The sequence below is a fragment of the Macaca thibetana genome, chromosome 16, assembly GCF_024542745.1.
Source record: "Macaca thibetana thibetana isolate TM-01 chromosome 16, ASM2454274v1, whole genome shotgun sequence".
Taxonomy (NCBI): domain Eukaryota; kingdom Metazoa; phylum Chordata; class Mammalia; order Primates; family Cercopithecidae; genus Macaca; species Macaca thibetana.
In genome coordinates, this window is record NC_065593.1 from 66,248,908 (window position 1) to 66,266,855 (window position 17,948).

Genomic DNA, 17,948 nt, shown 5'->3' on the forward strand with positions numbered 1-17,948 from the left:
GCTTCAGCGGCTGGCGTGGATGACGCATCTTGGGGTATCTGAGAGAGTAACTGGGGCCAGAAGGAGGCTGGGCTGGGCTCCAGGGAAGCCACCTTCCAGCTGCCCTCCTTGGGATAGCAGCAAGCTTAAGTGTACAGGCCCAAGGTCCCCACCATGCAGAGCCTGGTTGGTGAGAGAGAAGCCTGATTTCCTCCCCCTCCACTTCCCCCAGACAGTGTGCAAGGACTGGGCAGTGTCCAAGGACATTTCCTCCCCAGGGAGGAGACAGGCTATCCAGGGCCTCTTGGGAGCAGGGCACAGTGGGAACCCCAGCAAGCTTGGTCTGCAGAGGGAGCCCAGCACTCCCAGCTTCTGTGCCAGTTAGACCTTGGCATCGGTTTCTATGTCCCACAAATGGGATCAGGATTGTCTGTCCCCTGCCCCAGGAGGAGTAATCATCCTGTGGCCAGGAAGCTGCAGGGGGAGCTTAGAGAGCAGCAGGGAAGCAGCTGTGGGGCAGCAAAAAGGGCATACATCCCAAGATTGAATGCCACCACTGCCACTTCCTAGCCCCGTGACATTAGTGTGTGACTTAACCTCTCAGCCTCAGTTTCCTCAATCTGTAAATTGGGCCATTGATAAGGTTTGGCTCTGTGTCCTCACTTAAATCTCATTTGGAATTGTAATCCCCCCATGTTAAAGGTGGGGGGCCTGGTGGGAGGTGATTGGATCACGCTGTTCTCGTGAGTTCTCAGGAGTTCTGAAGATTTAAAAGTGTGTGGCACTTCCCCATCTCTCTCTCTCCTGCCCCACCATGGTAAGACATGCTTGCCTCTTTCCCTTTGCATTCTGCCATGATTGTAAGTTTCCTGAGGCCTCCCAGCCATGCTTCCTAGGAAACCTGCAGAACTGGGAGTCAATTAAACCTCTTCACTTTGTATATTACCCAGTCTCAGGTAGTTCTTTATAGCATTGTGAGAATGGACTAACACAGCCATTAAGAACACTTCAGCAGATCTGATCAAATGAGATCAAAAATCTAAAAAGCATCCAGCACAGCCCCGGGCCCCCTGAACTGCTCAAAACCGGCTTTTTCCTTTGCCTTCCCTCCCTTCTGACCAAGAGCATGAAGGAGAACATGGAGGACCTTCTGAACATCTTCGTGGTGTCTCTGCCCTGTCTGGGGTGGTACAGACAGGCCCCGTTGGGAGGTGGGGAATGGGACACAGGACTTGCTGAGTCTCCACTGTCCCCATCTCCCCATCTGCACTCTTGGGTGGTTCCCTTGCTGCAGACCAGCCCTGTTGGAGCTGGCAACGTACATGCAGCACAGAGGGGTTCGTCCTGTCCCTGGGCACAACGGTTGGTCTAGCGTCAGAGCCTTTTACCCAATCCAAGCCCAAAGCCTCCGTGTCTTCAGTAAATCAAGGGCTGCAGGTCACTCATCCCTATTCATAAAATCACAGAAGCAATAAACAAATGACAGCATGGAAGGACCTTTAGGCTCCCCTCTCTCATCCCCTGATTGCAGGTGAGGAAGTTGAGCCCTAGAGACCTGCCTGCCCTGCAGAGGGGGCGTGGCTTAGAACCTTGCAACTTGCCTAGGTCTCGAGGGAGTGGACTCTGTGAGACACTGACTCTATCACTTGCAGCTGTGTCCAAAAGAGGAGACTTGGCTAAAGCCAGACCAGATGCCCTAGGTAGGGCAGGCTAGGACCAACCAGCCTGACTCAGGGGGATGCATGCAGGGGAGGGAGGGAAGCACCTGGATCAGTGCCTGGCTCCAGAGTCAAGTCAGCTTTCCCAGTGTGGCGGCAGGACAGCACAAGGACGTGGCTAAGAGTGCAGACTGGGGGTCCCAGGGAATCTGAGTTTGCATCCCAGCTCTGCACCTGTCTACACCATCCCTGCACCTCTCTGAGCTGTGCTGTTCTCAAGACCCTGATAACTCGAGTGGTTGGGCATTTGAAAAATCAGTCCGCTTATTCTGAAATGTACCTTCCCTACCAGATCATAGATCTTGCCATGTCAGAACTGAAAGGGACTTTGGGTCACCTGGCCAGGTCACTCCACAGACCCACAAGGCCCCAAGACCCAGAGACAGGAAGCGAGGTCTCCCCACCACCATGCCAGGGGGCCACACCTGCTGCCCAGGCCAGGCCATGGCCCCAGGCAGGCCTGAGAGGGACCTTGCCCAGACACCTTGCTCCCTCTGATCAGCCAGAGAGGATGCAGTGTGGCCTGTGTGGTGAGTGGGCTGCAGTGTGGCCTGCCTGGTGACCTGGGGTGGGGGCCCTTCCCTTCTCTGGCCGAGGCTGTTCCACTGTCTCCTGCTTTCTTTGCCCTGCCTTGCAGCTCCGTCCTCTTTAAGCGAGCCCCGTGCGGTAGCAGAAGCAGCTGGCCCAGGTGTCATTTCAGAGCGAAAGTGCCCATTAAACCACGACTGGCCGCCAGGCCCGTCCAGTCCCAGGAGCCATGTTCACAGACGTGTCAGCTAATGAACTAATTGATTCTTTCCTCCTCCGCCTGCACAGGAGAGAGGCAGGTCTGACCTCTGCCTCCGCCTGCCTTCGGGGAGGGAGAAAGGCGGAGGGGGCAGCTGGGGAGGGTCCAGGCTTCCCATCTCTCTCTCTGTCTCTCCTCATCCCCTGCCCCTGACAGCACTTCTTCCCCCAATACTTTCCTGAAAAGCCCTTCTGGTGTCTTTTCCCCAACCCCTCCCTAGTCCCATCTTTTGAGCCCTGGGGTCTGAGTCTATGTAGGGATTGGCCTCATCTGAGTCCTAGGTTGCACAAGCGTCCTTGCTCTACAGCCTAACTGCTCCATACCCTGGCCACCTCCCAACTTGTCTGACCCAACCCAATCCTAAGAAGCAGAGGAGGAATTGGCCCCAGCTGCCTGAGAGACCCTCTCCCAGCCCCCAGGCACACTGTGAGGTTGGTGGAAGAAGGAGACCAGAACTAGTCCTGGACAGACAGGCTGGGCATCCCAGGGCAGCTTTGCAGCTCTAGGACACCCTCCTGAGAGTAGCTGATGGTTGCATCATCCAGCCCAGTGGGGACTTCCATTAATTGGCTTTAATCTGGTTGGAGGAGCAGCTGGAAATGGCAGTGCTGTCCCCCAATCTCCTAGTGTGACGTATGTGATCTGCCTTCTGAGGCCCCAGGCTGTGGTGGGTGGAGGTGGGGACTCCTCTGTTTCTGGTCCCTTTGCCTGCTTTCAGCAGGGCATGTGTAGCTCAAATGCACCCCTTCTCTCCCTTCCCTGGCCCTTCTTCTTGCACCTTTCCCCTCAACCCCCTCATCTCTAACCCCTACCACCAGTGTCTCTCAAGTAGCTCGTGTGTGGGTGCGTTCATTTAGGAGGAAAGTCTCACTGAGGTGGCGACACAATCACTCTCCACAGGGTCCCCCTCCTGCCGTGGGACCCGACCCACATACAGTAGGGGTGAGTCAGGGGCAGGACAGCAGGCTGGGCAGCTGGGGAAGAAACCCGGTGGGGTCGAATGAGTCCAGCAGGGACGAGCTCCCTGCCGTTCATTCTCTAAAGGAAGGGATTTCCAGGGGAGGGAAACCCCAACAAGATACAGAGGCCATGGCCCCCAAGGTGGCCTTCCTCCTTGGGACTCCACTGTGTGTGTGTGTGTGTGTGTGTGTGTTGAGAATGCTTTATTAGGCGAAACCACATACTATGAAAATCTTTAAAATGCAACAGGAGGGGGCCCAAGGAAGAAGGAGTGGGGGCCCAAGGAAGGAGTGGAGGCCCAAGGAAGACAGAGTGGGGGCCCAAGGAAGAAGGAGTGGAGGCCCAAGGAAGGAGTGGAGGCCCAAGGAAGGAGCCTTGACAAGGGGGTGTGCTTGGGAGGCCTGTCTCTGCAGAAGACAGGTCCAGGGAATGGAGGTCCCAGTGACCTGAGATCTGTAATTCACTCCCGACAGTGAAGGACCTGCTGCCCCAGCACCCTGGATGAAGAGCAGGTCCTGGCATGGGCGCTGCACTCCCGAACTCTGACCCCAGCTGCTCCCTGCTTCCCCTCAAAAGTGTCATGGAAGCCATTTCCCCTCCCTGATCGGTTTCCTCCCTGTGAAATGAAGAGGTTAAGTTAGATGCTTTCTGAGGTGATTTTTGGCATGATTTTGACATGATGTGACTTGATTCTGGGACTGCTAGGTAATTCAACCCTCCATCCACTGTCCATCCATCTATCCGTTATCCATCTGTCCATGTATCCATTCTGTCCATCCATATACATGTGCATACATACACATATTCATCCATCCATCTGTTCATCCATCCATCTGTCTTTCCTTCTTTCCATCCATCCATCCATCCACTCATCCATCCAATAAGTGGAGAACCTTCTTTCTGCCAGATCCCATTGCAGACTTTGACAGTGACACAATGATCAATGTGCCAGGCAAGTCCCTGTCCTCACAGAGCTCAGCGCGAGTGGGGAGACAGGCAAGGGAATGGCAGTGATGATGCTGTGAAGAGGAGGAACTATGAGAACAACATGGCAGACCTCAGTCCATCCACTGGGGAGTCGAGGAAGGTTTCCTGAAGGAAGTCACTGAAGCTGCAACCTGAGGATGACAGGGCTAGGCCAGCTTCACAGTTTGTTGTGGGAGTTTAAATGAGTCCATCGAAGACAAAGGATGTGGAAAGCCTCTGTACATACAGGGGACCGTCATTATGGGATAAACCTTTAGCGTCTCCTTGCCTCCAGGTGCCCTGACCTTTGGCCACATGAAACTATCTCCTGTGTCCCAAACACACTGTGCTCATGTTACCGCCTTTCCACTCATCTTCAAGACCATGCTGAAGGGTGACTTCCTCCGTGGAGCTCTCCTGGTGTCCCCTAGCATCCCTCTGCCTGCAGTTTAAGAGCACTTGCATCTCTCTCTGAGTGTCTGCCTTCTCCCTGTGATGAGTGTCTGGGACCCATGGGCGGCCTCACCCAGGAGGCACTCAGTTCACACTTGCAGAGCGGCATCACCCAGGGATGGAGGCTGCCTTTCCGCCTGCACCTTGGGGTTCCCGGAGGCAAGCCTGGCCCTTGTGCCTCTCCTAGCGGGAAGCTGGTCAGGTTGGACTCTGGAAGAAGGTGGGAGGCTGGCCTGCCCCTGTTCCCCAAGGGCAGTGCCCATGCACCAACCTGGGCCAGTAGCTCTTCTCGGGCTCAGACTCGTGGCCACATCTACATCAAGGTACACTTGCCCAGCCACATCCCTTGTATGAATAACTCCAGTGTCGATTGCCGGAAGAGTCTGGGGAAGGTGATATTTTCCTCTGAAGAAAATATTTGTCTTTGTGGGAGGACAAATTTGTCTAGTGGGAGGAGGAAACGATCATTGGGCTGTCGCTTACGTAGACTCTGCTTCTGCATATGGAAGAATAGGGATGGGCTGTGTCACACACCTGTCCTCGGGGTGGGGAATCCTTTCCCAGGGGATGTGAGTAGCATGGCATCTGCCCTGGTGTGCCTTCTTTGAGGACATCGGAAGGACAGCCCCACACACACCACACCTGTGAGGGTGCAGGCACCATCACTGCCTCAACCCTAGGGAGGGCAGGCCATCCCACTCCAGCCTTTCCTCCTCCTCCCCTTCCCAGCCCTTCTGGAGTCCCCACATCTTGGATGAGAGGGCAGGGAGCTGAGTGTCCCCAGTCAATGGAAGGCTGCTGGTCACTCATCCCTATTCGTAAAATCCCAGAAGCAATGAACAAATGACAGCTGGGAAAGACCTTCGGATTCCCCTCTCCCATCCCCTCTCTTGCAGATGAGGAAGCTGCGCCCTGGAGGGGACCTGCCTCTGCTGCAGAGGTGGCGTGGGCCTAGAACTTGTGACCGGCCCCCATCCCAGGACTCACACCAATCTCCCCGGATCCCAGTCACGCACTCCAGGGCCTGGGGAAGGGTGTCTTATAAATGTCCTCACTTCCGGGTGCTTGTGGGGCTGCAGTCATTTCTGGGCATCTCCTGCCCTTTCTGGACTTTAGCACCTAATTTTATATTTGATATTTTGTGTTCTTAAAGAGGGCCACCAAATGGCATGAGTTTCAGGCCTGTTGCAGGCCCAGGGAGGGAGACCAAGTGTCCTCGGGTCCCAGCCTGGCCCTGCCAGAGGCCCCGAATCCCAAGACCCCTCCACTGCTACCTCTCCATGGCTGACCCTTCCCCTGGGGCCTTGCTCTCCCCTTGCTGCCTCATAATCCTGCCCTGCCTCCACCCCTCCTTGTTGAGGGGACAGAGGCCCAGCCTGCCCAGCAGCGCACTGCTCACTGAGGGCCCCGTGCTGCCCGCCAGGTCCCACCTGTTCACTGAGGGTCCCGCAATGCCCCCCGGGCCCCGGCTGTTCACTGAGGGCCTCGCGATGCCCGCCGGGTCCCACCTGTTCACTGAGGGCCTCGCAATGCCCCCCGGGCCCCGGCTGTTCACTGAGGGCCCCGTGCTGCCCCCCGGGCCCCGGCTGCTCATTGAGGGCCCCGCGATGCCCCCGGACCCTGGCTGGAGTTTGCTTGTTGCAGGTTTCTCTCATTCCTGCTAAGCTGTTTCACCAGCCCCCTCCACCAAGCGGGCGCCCAGGAGGCCAAGTCAGGGCTGCTGCAGGCACATACAGATGGGACGACCCCTGCCCTCTCTTGTAGCACCCCCTCCATTGCAGGAGCAGCCATCCCCACTGGGAGCTGCCCCTGCTGCTGTCAGGCAAGTCACAACCTCAGCTTTGTTCTCCCAGCCGTGCTGGTCGATGGGAACCCACCTCAGAAGGCACCAGGGGTGGAAAGCGTGGAGGGTCAGACAGAGAGACACAGCCCCCAGAGAGGGACTTGGGGCCAGCACACTGCGTGCACTGTGATGGGATGGGCCAGTCCCAGGTACTTTAGACATCCCTAGAAGCAGAGAATCCAAAAATACAACCTCACCATTGTATGACACTTGGCAGTTGGCAACACGCACTTTACAGACGCTGCTTTATTTAATCCTTGTCGCGATGCTCCTGTAAAAGAGATGCCATTGTCACTGTTTATCAGCAGAAGAAGCTGAGGCTCAGAGAGGTTCGGGGCTGTCCTCAGGGCACATAGGCAAGAACAGGCCTGGACTTGCATCCCAGCCTAGGTGGTTACCACCAAACCACGAGCCCGATTGACTAGGATCTCCCACTGGGCTCTAAATACATTTCGAATATTCTGTAGCTGGATTCTGTTTGTGCCAAGCTGCTTTTAATTCAACGTCCGCACATTCCTGTCACTCAGCACAACTCCGCCCTGAGCCCCCTTCCTTCTGCCGCTATGCATTCTGGGCAAATTCATTTTCACATCAAACCAAACAAAAGCAGGCGAAATCAGGAAGGTAAACATGCCACAAGAAATGGAGAGCCAGCAGGGAGAGATGGAGGGACGGTGGAGCGAGCTCTAGCCTTGACGTCGTCATGAAGTGGACCATGGGCACTCACCTCTCTACACATCTCAGGGTCCTTGTCTGTGAAATGGGGGTGGTGCGGTATTGTCCTGCTAAGACAGAGGTGAGGATGTCGAGAGGGGATGGGATGGAGTACCCAGCGAGGCACCTGTGTGCTAAGTGTGCTGTCCAAGCTGGCCTTGGTCCTTCTGATGTCATCTGCGGCTTGGGGATGAGCCATGCCCCACATCCGCTCCACCAGCAGGGAGAGCCTGGCTCTGGCCTGGTCTACCTTTTAGAAGGGTGGAGAGCTCCTAGCAGGCAGCTGTTTCCACACACTGCAGCCCATCCCCTGCAGACCCCAGGGCACCTCCTTTTGCTGGTGCCCCAGCCCCCTGGGGCCCAGCTGCCTCTCCCCAGCCAGAGCTGTCCTCACAGCTGCTCTGAGGGTGCTCATAGATTCTATTGCCTTGCTGAGGGTGGGACGTGTGACCTCGGGGTGTCAGCAGGGCCCTGCTCCCTCGGAGGCTCTGAGCAGAATCCTTCCCCACCTCTTCCAGCTTCCGGTGGGGGCCGCCCATCCTGGGTACCCCGGCTCACAGCCGCATGACCCCGTCTCCGCTGAGGGCCGCCCATCCTGGGTACCCCGGCTCAGCCACATGACCCCGTCTCCGCTGGGGACCGCCCATCCTGGGTACCACGGCTCAGCCACATGACCCCGTCTCCGCTGGGGACCGCCCATCCTGGGTACCACGGCTCAGCCACATGACCCCGTCTCCGCCTCTGTCATCACATGGCATTCCCCCCGTGTGTCTCTGCCCACATTCTCTGTTCTTCTCAGGACACCAGTTAAATTGTATTGGGGCCATCTTCGTGATGACATCTCAACTTGGTTACCTCTGCAAAGACTATTTTCAAAGAAGGTCACATTCACAGGTCCCAGGGCTGAGGGCTTCACTGTATCCTCTGGTGGGACTCAGTTCCACCCACAACAAGGCTCTTGCTGCCACCCAAGCAAAACATTTCGTATGTGACTCCGATGCTGTGTCACTTGCTTTCACCAAAGGATCCTTGGATCTGAACCCTAGCTGTGCTTTCGCCCCCCACCACCCCCTATCTCCCTCTCGCCTCTCCCCATCAGCGTCCCCATCTGGCCCGCCCTCTTCTGCTGGCCTCTGCCCACTCCTGGCTGTGCTGAGCTGAGCAGGGCTGATGTATGGCTGGGTGTTTAATCTTTCCCTTCCCGCTGACCCTGCCCCGGCGCTCCCGGACTGCCTCCCTCACAGACTTCACTTCCCTTTGATGACAGATGAATGATTTCTGGCTGTCCCCGTTAACGGTTGTTCTTTCTCTTTAAGGGGTCTGCTCAGCCTCTCCAGGGAGTGATGGCCAAACACATTTCACGCGACAAGGAAATATCCCCAAAGCTTCTCCTTAGTTCCTTGGGAGATTTGGGGTGCGGGACATACCCTGGTTCCTCTTCTCTTTGGGGATGGGGGCTTCTAAGGAACTGAGGCAGGGCACCGTGGTAAGGCCACTCCACCTGTTCTTTCTCCAGCCTTCTCCTGAGGTCACCTGCCCCCTTCCTCATAGAGGCTCACTATGTTCTAGAGAACGCTTCCAGGATCTACAAAGGAGATCAGAAGGGCACCTGGTGGTTCAGAAACTAAGTGCCCTGAAGGTTAGAGCAGCAATGGGTGACCTCCTGGGCCCAGGGCAAGGGAGTCCAAAGGCCTGGCTTCTAGGCCCACTCTGCTGCTAACTGGTCAGTGCCCCATCTAGAAAGTGCTGACACTGAGGCCAAGGTGGGACTCCTAGCCTCTTAAGGCTGAGAAGAAATGGCTGTGGTATACACTGGGCACCCGCTAATGTGATTTCCTGTCCTCTTCCTCTCCTCTCCTCTGATCGTGGTAGAGTTGGGTGCTTCCAGAGGAATCACAGTGTTTCTCCGGAGCTGCCCTCCCTGAATCCCCAGTGTGGCCCTGGGTGGCCTGGGTGTAGGCGAGAACCTGTTTGATTCTGTTCATTTGGAGGCCAGGAGGTAGTTTGCTCATCCGTTCATCTTTTCAAATGTCACCTGTGTACGTTTATTTTACTTATTTTTGTATTTATTGAAAGAGCTATCTTTGCACATTTTAAAGCCAGAGTCCTGGATTAGGGCTCCGAGGCCCCAGCATCACATGGTGAGTTTCTGGCAGAAGACCCGAAGTGATGCATTTAAAAGGAGACGGAGAGATGGGTGGGGGCCCGGGGGAGCTGGTAAGGGGAGTTGAAAACAAAGAAGAAATCGGAGCCTGGTGGAGCGGCTGGAGTACAGACTCAGGAGCCAGCAGACTGGCCAGCTGATTTGTATCTGGGTGGCTTTGGGAAGCTGCTTGACCTTTCTGTGCCTCAGTTTCCCTGTCGATAAAATCTGCACAATTGTGGCACCTACTGGAGGTCAGTCTGTCTGGCTTCTGAGTCTGTGCTATTACTACAAATATTCACTGAACCTTTCCTGCCAGGCCAAGCGCAATGAAAACCGCCATTCCTGGAGTCAGAAGTCTGTCTCCCAGGCACCAGCTGTAAGTTACCTATCTACACTCTTACCATCTGCAGAATGGAAATAAAACCACCCATTCTGAAGAGATCAGTGGGGACTGTGTGCCAGGTCAGGTCAGTGCACAGGCGACCCCTCCGCACTCTTCATCCCGTTTTCTTTTAGCTATTGGGGGGTTTGTGAATGGGGAAACTGTTTTGTTATTCTTCCCCTGGTGTCATTTTTTATTTTCACTCATAAGGATGAGTTCAGGGTGCTTCCTGGCAAGACAATAGAAGAGCAAAGTGAATTTGAAGTGGGGAAACTGAGTCAATGCAGCAGGAGATGCACCATTGGATTGGCACATTGAGAAGGGCCTTCCTTCCCCCTGCTTAGGTGCAATTCTCCCTCCCTGAGTTGATTTCTGCCTCCTCCTCCATCCCAGGCTGGGCACATCCCCACCCACACAGGCTTCAGTCTGCTTTGGCAACCTGCTCATCCCCCCAAACCTCCCCCTCTCCCCAGCCCCCACGCTCCAGGCTGCAGAACCCACTTCTCCATCCCTTCCGCCCCTCCGCCTGCCTCTCCATTAGCAGATCTGGAGCCCGATGAAAGGAGCCCTTATGAGCTGGGTCAATAGATCCAACTTTGGGAGATAAAAGCATGGGGGCTGGGGAACAAAGTGGGAATCGAAGGCAGAGGAGGCTGGAGTCGGGGCAGAAGCGGGAGGTGAACCATCGAGTTCTGAAGGCCCCAAAGCGAAATCGACAGATTGGAAATCTGCTTTGATGGCCTCTCCGTTTATCTCCCTCGTTAACAGACGTGGCCATTTGGCAGGGGCAAGGGGAGCAGGGCAGGAGTTTGGCTGAATTTCAAGTTTGATATCTCAGGGCTCACAATCCATCGTCTCTTTGCATAAAAAGGGATTAATATCTGCGGCTGAGTATTAACCGAGGGCCCAGTCACACATGATGCGCGCGCACACACGCACATGCGTGCACATGAGTCGTGATCCTGAGCCGTCGCCTCCGACCAGCACCATGCTAAGATCCATCCTCACAGTCCCCAAAGCCTCAGGGTGAGCTAATGCTCCTGCACCCCAGATCTCACTCCTGCCCCTCCACCCAGCGGCCCTCCAACCTGTTTAGAGGGAGGCCTCCCTGTCCCATTATGTAAATAAAGTGCAGGGACAGACATGTTGATCCCATTAGGGGGATTAGTTACTCAGGAGGCTGAGATTAGAATATCAGCAGGAAAGCAGAGGAGGGAAGGAAGCGGGGCTGCAGTCTCCTTTGCCCTCTGGAGCCACTTTTGTAGCCCCCCCAACTTAAAAGAAGTCCCCAGTGGACCCTTGTCACCTGCCCCCAGCATGGCCAGGGGATGTGAGGCAGAAACTAGTTGTGCATTGCTTGCACATGGAGCCTTGGAGAAGGAAAGCAATGAGTGATTCTGCGGCGCCCCTCGCTGGCGTGGGGGCAGCGTGTTCTGCTGCCTCTAGGACAATAGCCAGCAGCCCCAGCTGTCTCTGTGTGGCCCCCCTGGTCAGCTCTTCCCCTGCCTGAAAAGACATCTGCACACTTAGCCCTGGTACAAAGAGAGGCGGGAGGTGCCCAGGTCACCCAGCCTGGACGCTTGGAGGGTGTTAGAGGGCAGAGAGGTGGGGGGTTCAGTGGAAGCCTCGGAAGGAGGCTGGAGAGGGGTTGGGGTGGAACACCAACAAGGAAGTAAGTCATAGCTTCTTCTGGGGCATGAAAAGAGCCTCTGAACTCCCAACACCGAATCCTCCACAACAGCACAGCCTGCAGCTGTCTGGATCCCAGTGACCTGCTTGCTGACCCAGCCCTCCCGCTAGGCCAGTGGTTCTCAAAGGGTGGCCTGTGAGGCAGCAGCATCACCTGAGAACTTGCTAGAAATGCAAATCTCAGGCCCCACCCAGACCTGCTATATTAGAGGCCGTGGGTGGGGCCCTGCACCTCTGTGGTCTAACAAGCCCTCTGGGTGATGCTGATATAGCCCAGGTGTGCTCTGGTCCATGAACTGCAGGGCGGGGAAATTGGGATTTGCTTGCTAGTGTAGGCAAAGCAGGTGGAACCAGGTAAGAGTTTCCAAGATGTGTGAAATCAGAAGAGGAAAAGTGTCAGGGTGGGCGTGGTCCTTATGGAGGGCATCCATCACCCCAGCCGCCCCCTGCCTTCTCCCCACGTGAACAGTGATCATTCTGATCCAAGCAGCTTTGTGTGCCAGGAACTTGATTGGCCCCACCCAGGTTCCTAATCAGCCCCCTGCCAGCCACGTCCATAGATAGAGAGATTTCTGCTCCACACCCTTCCTTTGGTGATGGGCAGGCAATGGTGTGCCAGAGCCGGTACTCACTGTGCACCTCTCTTCCCAGTCTGTGGCCCGTGATGTCCCACTGATAGCTTCAAATCAGCCATGGCTGGAGCATTTACACCAGGGAAATTGGCAATGGTGGGCAATCCGGCTTTTTTATTTTTCCTGGGGAACAGGATGTTAAGTGTTCACCAGCACACGTGTGAGCACACATGTGTTGCCTGTGAAGCAAGACTGGGGAGGAAGGAAACAGTCTATGTTCCCCAGGAGGCAGCCGGACTGCAGAGTGCCCCAACCCACCATTCGCCCAGCAAGTGCACACCAGTACCGGGCACCGTGCCTAAGATGAAGCCATCATGTCATTTGTCCTGTCAGCAACGCCAGGAGGGAGGGCGGACATCCCCATTTTACAGATGAGCTCAGAGAAGTTATGCAGCGCATTCTAAGCCGCGCAGCAGAAAGCAGCAGAAAGCGGCAGAAAGCAGCAGAAAGCGGCAGAGCGGGGATTGCAACCTGCGTGGCTGTGACTCCCATAATCCTGCTCTCAAGGAAGGTGGGACAGGAAATGTACGCAACCCATGCACAAGAGAGGGCAGCCCCGTGCTGTCGTCACACACGGATGAGGCTTGGCGTCGAGGCCACCTTCGGTTTCCTGGTCAGGGCTGTAGGGGATTGGCGGTGTCCTCTGGGATGTCACTGTGAGATGGGCAGGGAAGAGGTTCCACTCTTTCTCCTCCAGATTCCAGGATGTCCTGGGGACTCCTCCTCAAACTGTGCACTGAGGCCTGGGCTAGAGACCCCATCTGCCCCTTGAAGTCTCAGGCTGCCTCCCTCCTCCTGGGTTCGTTAGACCCAGCAGCGCGCAGATCGGCCAATCACAGAGTATCCGCACAGGGAGCCCTAGAAGATGCAAAGGAGTCCAGGGAGCCTGGCCCACTGCCTGCAGCCTACTGAGAAGAAGGGGAGTTTGGGTAATAGCAGCCGCTTTCCCCTAAATGAGAGGAAGAAAGATCAGGGCCTAGGCCTGCGCCACTCTCGGCTGTCATGCAAATGGATGGTTTCAATCCCAGGATGCAGTCACACCTCCTCACCAGAGCCAGCCAGCGCCAGGACTCCAAGACCTCTGGCTCCCCTCCACCGGCCTTCCCTGCTGCCCTGCCGGTCTCACGCTCTGCCTCTGTGCGTCTTCCTGCCCCTTCCTTTTGTGACTTGACTTCTCCTTCTCCTTCCTGTCTGTCTTTTCTCCCACCACCCCCCCATGCTGTCCCTGCACCCTCCACTCCATACCCCCCAGGCCTCGCAGAGCTCAGGCGTCTGCCGGCGTCATCTCTTTAGCGCTGCCTCTCTGTCCCAGGAATGCTTTTTTCCTGGTCCCTGCCTTGCCCAGTGCCACCCTCCTCCGAATTGTGGACAGCTGTGTCTCGCTGCCTACCAGCTATTTAATTCCACTTCCCTTTCCCCAGCAGCAGACCCACTCTTGCATCTGCTCGTTGATCCTCATTCATTCATACACAAGCATTCATTCCTTCAGCAAGGATGGACTGAGTCTCTCCTACCAGCCACCGCACTGCACTGTCCTGTGGTTGCTGAATAAAAGTGCAGACATCCCCAGGCTTCTAGGGGCTTACTGGAAGCCCCTAGAAGCCCCTAGGGTAGGGAGGAGGAGGAGGAAGAGGAGGGGAGGAGGCGGGGAAGGAGGAGGAGGGGGAGCAGGCGGAGCAGAATGGCGTCTTGGCTGCAAGCAGAGGTGCAGATGTTGCCGGCATCACTGTGCTTTTCCTGCTGCCGCATTGTGTTTGGAAAGTGATGAATTTCAGCACCAGCTAATTAGTCTCTAATTAGCAAGTGGAGTGTAAACAATCACAACAGATGGGGGAGAAAAGGCATTAGCAATAATGACCCTTCTTTGGGGGCAGAGTCTCAAAGAGGCACTTCCTTGAAGGAGCTGGAGGGCAGGCTGAAGGGGCCTGCTGGTGACAGGGAGCCTGGCGAAGACAGAGAAGGCTGCAAGAAAGGTGCTGGTGATGCCCAAGTGGGTTCCCCAATTTGTCTGGGGGGTAGGGGGTGGGGGAGGGTCCTTTCTGGGAGGCTTGCTGGCACATCTGTAGCTGGGTGTGGTCCAAGTGGCAGCACAGAGCGTTTGGGAACCTGAGTCTCGGAGGTGGAGAGGACCTCCCTGTGCCAGGGAAATGATGGTGGGAAGTAGTGATGATCTGGAGTTAGGTGTTTCCCTAGAGGGCCTCAGGGCCTGTGTCCAGGGACGTGGGGTGTCCCAGACTGTTTGCACTCTTGCTGGGACACAAACCTGTGTGGTTGGCCACTGCCCAATGACCAGACAGACTGCCAGGGAATGTGCCCGCCTGCTCTGGGGATGTCATTCCTCCAGGCTCGGCAACCTGCCTCTGAATCCAGGCCAAGCCACCGTGCCAGTCGGCCCCGGGGCCCCAGAGTGTGGCCTGGCTGCACGCCTACCTGTGTCCTTGGCTGCAGGACCAGGGATGCCGAGGAATGGGGTCGGGAGGCAGTGACTGGCACATCCCACCAACACGTACCAGCCAAAGGGGATACCGATGAGGAGACCTCTCCGGGTCTTGCTTGATGGAGCGCTGCTATGCCTGTGTCCCGTAGGGTCATGAGGGTTACACAGAGGGCTGGACAGAGAGGCTCTGAGAAAGACAAGAACAAGGTGGGCGTCTGAGGAACGGCTGGAGAGGAAGAGAGAGAAAGATGGAACCTGAAAGAGGAGAGGGACCCTTTGATGTTTATACTCATCTTTATTAAATACCTTTATTAAGTGCCTGTCTGGGCAAATCACTACACCGAGGGCCACAACAGAGTTAACTGCACTGTGCCTTGTCCCTGGGAAGCCTGTGACTGAAGACAGACACGCTAACCACCCTCTCGGGCCCAGGCCTCGTGGGGCCATGGCCACGGTGAGATGAGCCTGCCTTCCTCTCTAGAATGCAACTAAGCCCCACTGCATGCCCCATCTCTGGTGGGACCAGAGAGAGCCTCCAGCCCCCCGTTTCCTTGGAAATGCTGTACCCTTTGCGGCTGCCATTACAGGCCTAATTAACAGGCTTGTTTGTCTCATCAGTCTGGCAGTCCATGTTGATAAGAAGGGCAATTTCATTGTCTGGCAACGTCATCACAGCCCTGGCAACTTGTTAGCTAAATTGGTCGCATCCGCCCGGGCTCCTGGAGGAAGTGGCTCCTCTCTGAAGGACAGTACTCTCCATGGCCTCCTCCCCTGCCTCCTGACTCAGGCCTGGGAGGCAACCCGTACCCTTTCTTCATAGCCCAGCCCTCCTGTTTGGAGAAGAAGTGATCCGATTTCACTCTAGGCCTGGGGTGGGCTGTGGGGATGTTCACTCAGCAGACACACAATGAGGGCCTACTGTGTGGCAGGCTCAAGGCAAGGCCCTGGAGGTGGGAATGGACAGACATGGACCTCGCTCCTGTCTAGCCCAGGGCTTCTCAGCCTCAGCATGGTTGGCATTCTGTGCTGGATCGTTCTTGGTTGTCCTGTCCATCGTAGGACATTTAGCCTGGCCTCTACCCACTAGATGCTAATAACATCCCCCTCCCTCCAGTTGTGACGACCAAAAACATCTCCAGACATCGCCAGGGGTCCCCTGGGAGCTGGAGGCAGGAGTTCAGAATCACCCCCCTTGAGAACATCTGGTCTCTAGAGAGAGACGAATGCATAGAGATCATTGTAATGCACCATGATGGAGATTAGAAGGCACCGATAGGGAGAGGCACCTCAGCCACTCTGTGGCTGACTGGCAGTGTCCAGGAGAAGCCGGTGGGTGGGCACAGGCCACAGGCATCAGGCAGTGGATTGACAGGAGTGAAGGCCCAGGGGAAAGGGTGTGTGGTTTGTGAGGAAACCACAAGTTGTTAAGACCTTCCATGGAATCAGTATTTCCAGAATTTCCACCATGTCTCTGGTTCAGTGACAAAAAGAACTACATGTTCCTCATTGAGAAGTATTTTATCCTGTATGCAATGGGGTGCCATTGAAGGAATTTGAACAGGAAGCACATGGTTAGAAATCCCTTTAATTAAGTAGATTGGGCTAATGACTGGCAGCTGGGAGGCGGTAAGGGCCTGGCAGATGGAATCTGGATCAGAGATGGGGCAGGGGTGGCCTGCCAGTTTAAGGAATACTTAGCAGGTAAACCCAGCAGGACTAATTTGTTAGTTCAGAAAATATTTATTGAATGCCGACGGTGGACCAGACGCCGTGTTATGCACCACAACTGGAACAGACAGCTGGGCTCACAGGACCTGGGGGTGTGTGGGTGGTCAGAGGTGGGAGAAGGGCAGGGAAGAATCCAAGGATGGCACCATTATTTCTGGCTTGGACGACTGTGCAAACAAGACCGCTAACTATATTAGAAAATTACGGGACAGCTACAAGCTTGCAGAGACCAGAGCTCAGCTTTGGATATTTTAAACTTTTGAGCATGTTGGAGGTCATCAAAATACAGTTGACTTATACAGGCAAGAAATCAGGGTTAAAGATCTGGGAGGCATTCACATCCAGGCCATAGCTAAAAGCAGAAAAGAAAAGCAGCTGAATTCTCCAAGGGATGAGGGTGGGAGTGAGGAAGATCAGAGCAGAAAGCTGGAAACATCAAACATTTCAGAACTGCAGAAGGAAGGCAGGGAAGGAAGGGCGGGAAAAGGAGGAAGACTAGGAGAAGGTGATGGAAACCAGGGTTAGAGAGTCAGGAAGTAAGTGACTGGCATAGTCAGACACCCCAGAGAGGTCCCTCAAGCCTCCCTGGGGCTGGTGATTGGGGAGGGTCTTATGAGCCTTGCCAGAGAACACAGACGGGGTCCCCTTTTGCTATGGGTTTGTAGCTAGATGCTCTACTGGGGCCACAAGGGGCATGGTAGTTCCCACTAACAGATGCTCAAAATGGTTCCCTTCTGAAAATTAACATGGTGCCATGACATTTGTTAAGACCATCATGGGGAGAAGGTTGGAGAATGCTAATGGGGAGTGAGACCCATAGGACCAGGTGAAAGGGATGCATGTGGTAGTGCCATTTGGACATCATCACTCCCACCCAACCAGCAGTACAAGCTCCACCCGTGCCAGGGGCCTACAGCCCTTACCGCAGTATATAGGATCCTTGGTGTTCCACAGATCCTAGGGAGGCAATAGGGTGTGGCTCTGTGTCTCCACTCAAATCTCATCTCGAATTGTAATCCCCAAGTGTCAAGGGAGGGACCTTGTGGAAGGTGATTGGATCATGGCGGCGGTTTCCACCATGCTGTTCTCACAATAGTGAGTGAATTCTCATGAGAGCTGATGGATGATTTTATAAGTGTTTGGTAGTTTCCCCTGCACTCTCTCTCTCCTGCTGCCTTGTAAGATGGGCCTTGCTTCCCCCTTCGCCTTCTGCCATGATTGTAAGTTTCCCACAGCCTCCCCAGCCATGCAGAACTGTGAGTCAATGAAATCTCTTTCCTTTATAAATTACCCAGTCTTAGGCAGTATCTTTATAGCAGTGTGAAAATGGACTAATGCAGGCGGGGACTATCATAAACGGATGCCAGAGAGGAGACAAGAAGCTAGAGCAAAGCATAAAGAAGCTAGCTGCCCCCGTCTTCAGGTAAAGGTTCGACTGGAATGCAAGATGTGGAAGGGTTTTCCCCCCTTCCCTCCACCCTGCGCATGTCCATAGAGAATTTCACTCCACCCCA

At 55.3% G+C, this 17,948-nt stretch overlaps 2 protein-coding genes across 3 annotated transcripts in view; one reads left to right on the plus strand and one right to left on the minus strand.

Moving 5' to 3' along the window:
- Nucleotides 1-13,489, minus strand: part of RPL38 (ribosomal protein L38) — a 694,013-nt gene extending 680,524 nt beyond the window's left edge. Inside the window, exon 1 of the mRNA XM_050765771.1 lies at nucleotides 13,478-13,489. The gene's annotated coding sequence lies outside the window, so the exon portion shown is untranslated. The remainder of the gene's footprint in view (nucleotides 1-13,477) is intronic.
- SDK2 (sidekick cell adhesion molecule 2) overlaps nucleotides 1-17,948 on the plus strand; it is a 312,130-nt gene that overhangs the window by 95,188 nt on the left and 198,994 nt on the right. The window lies entirely within an intron of this gene.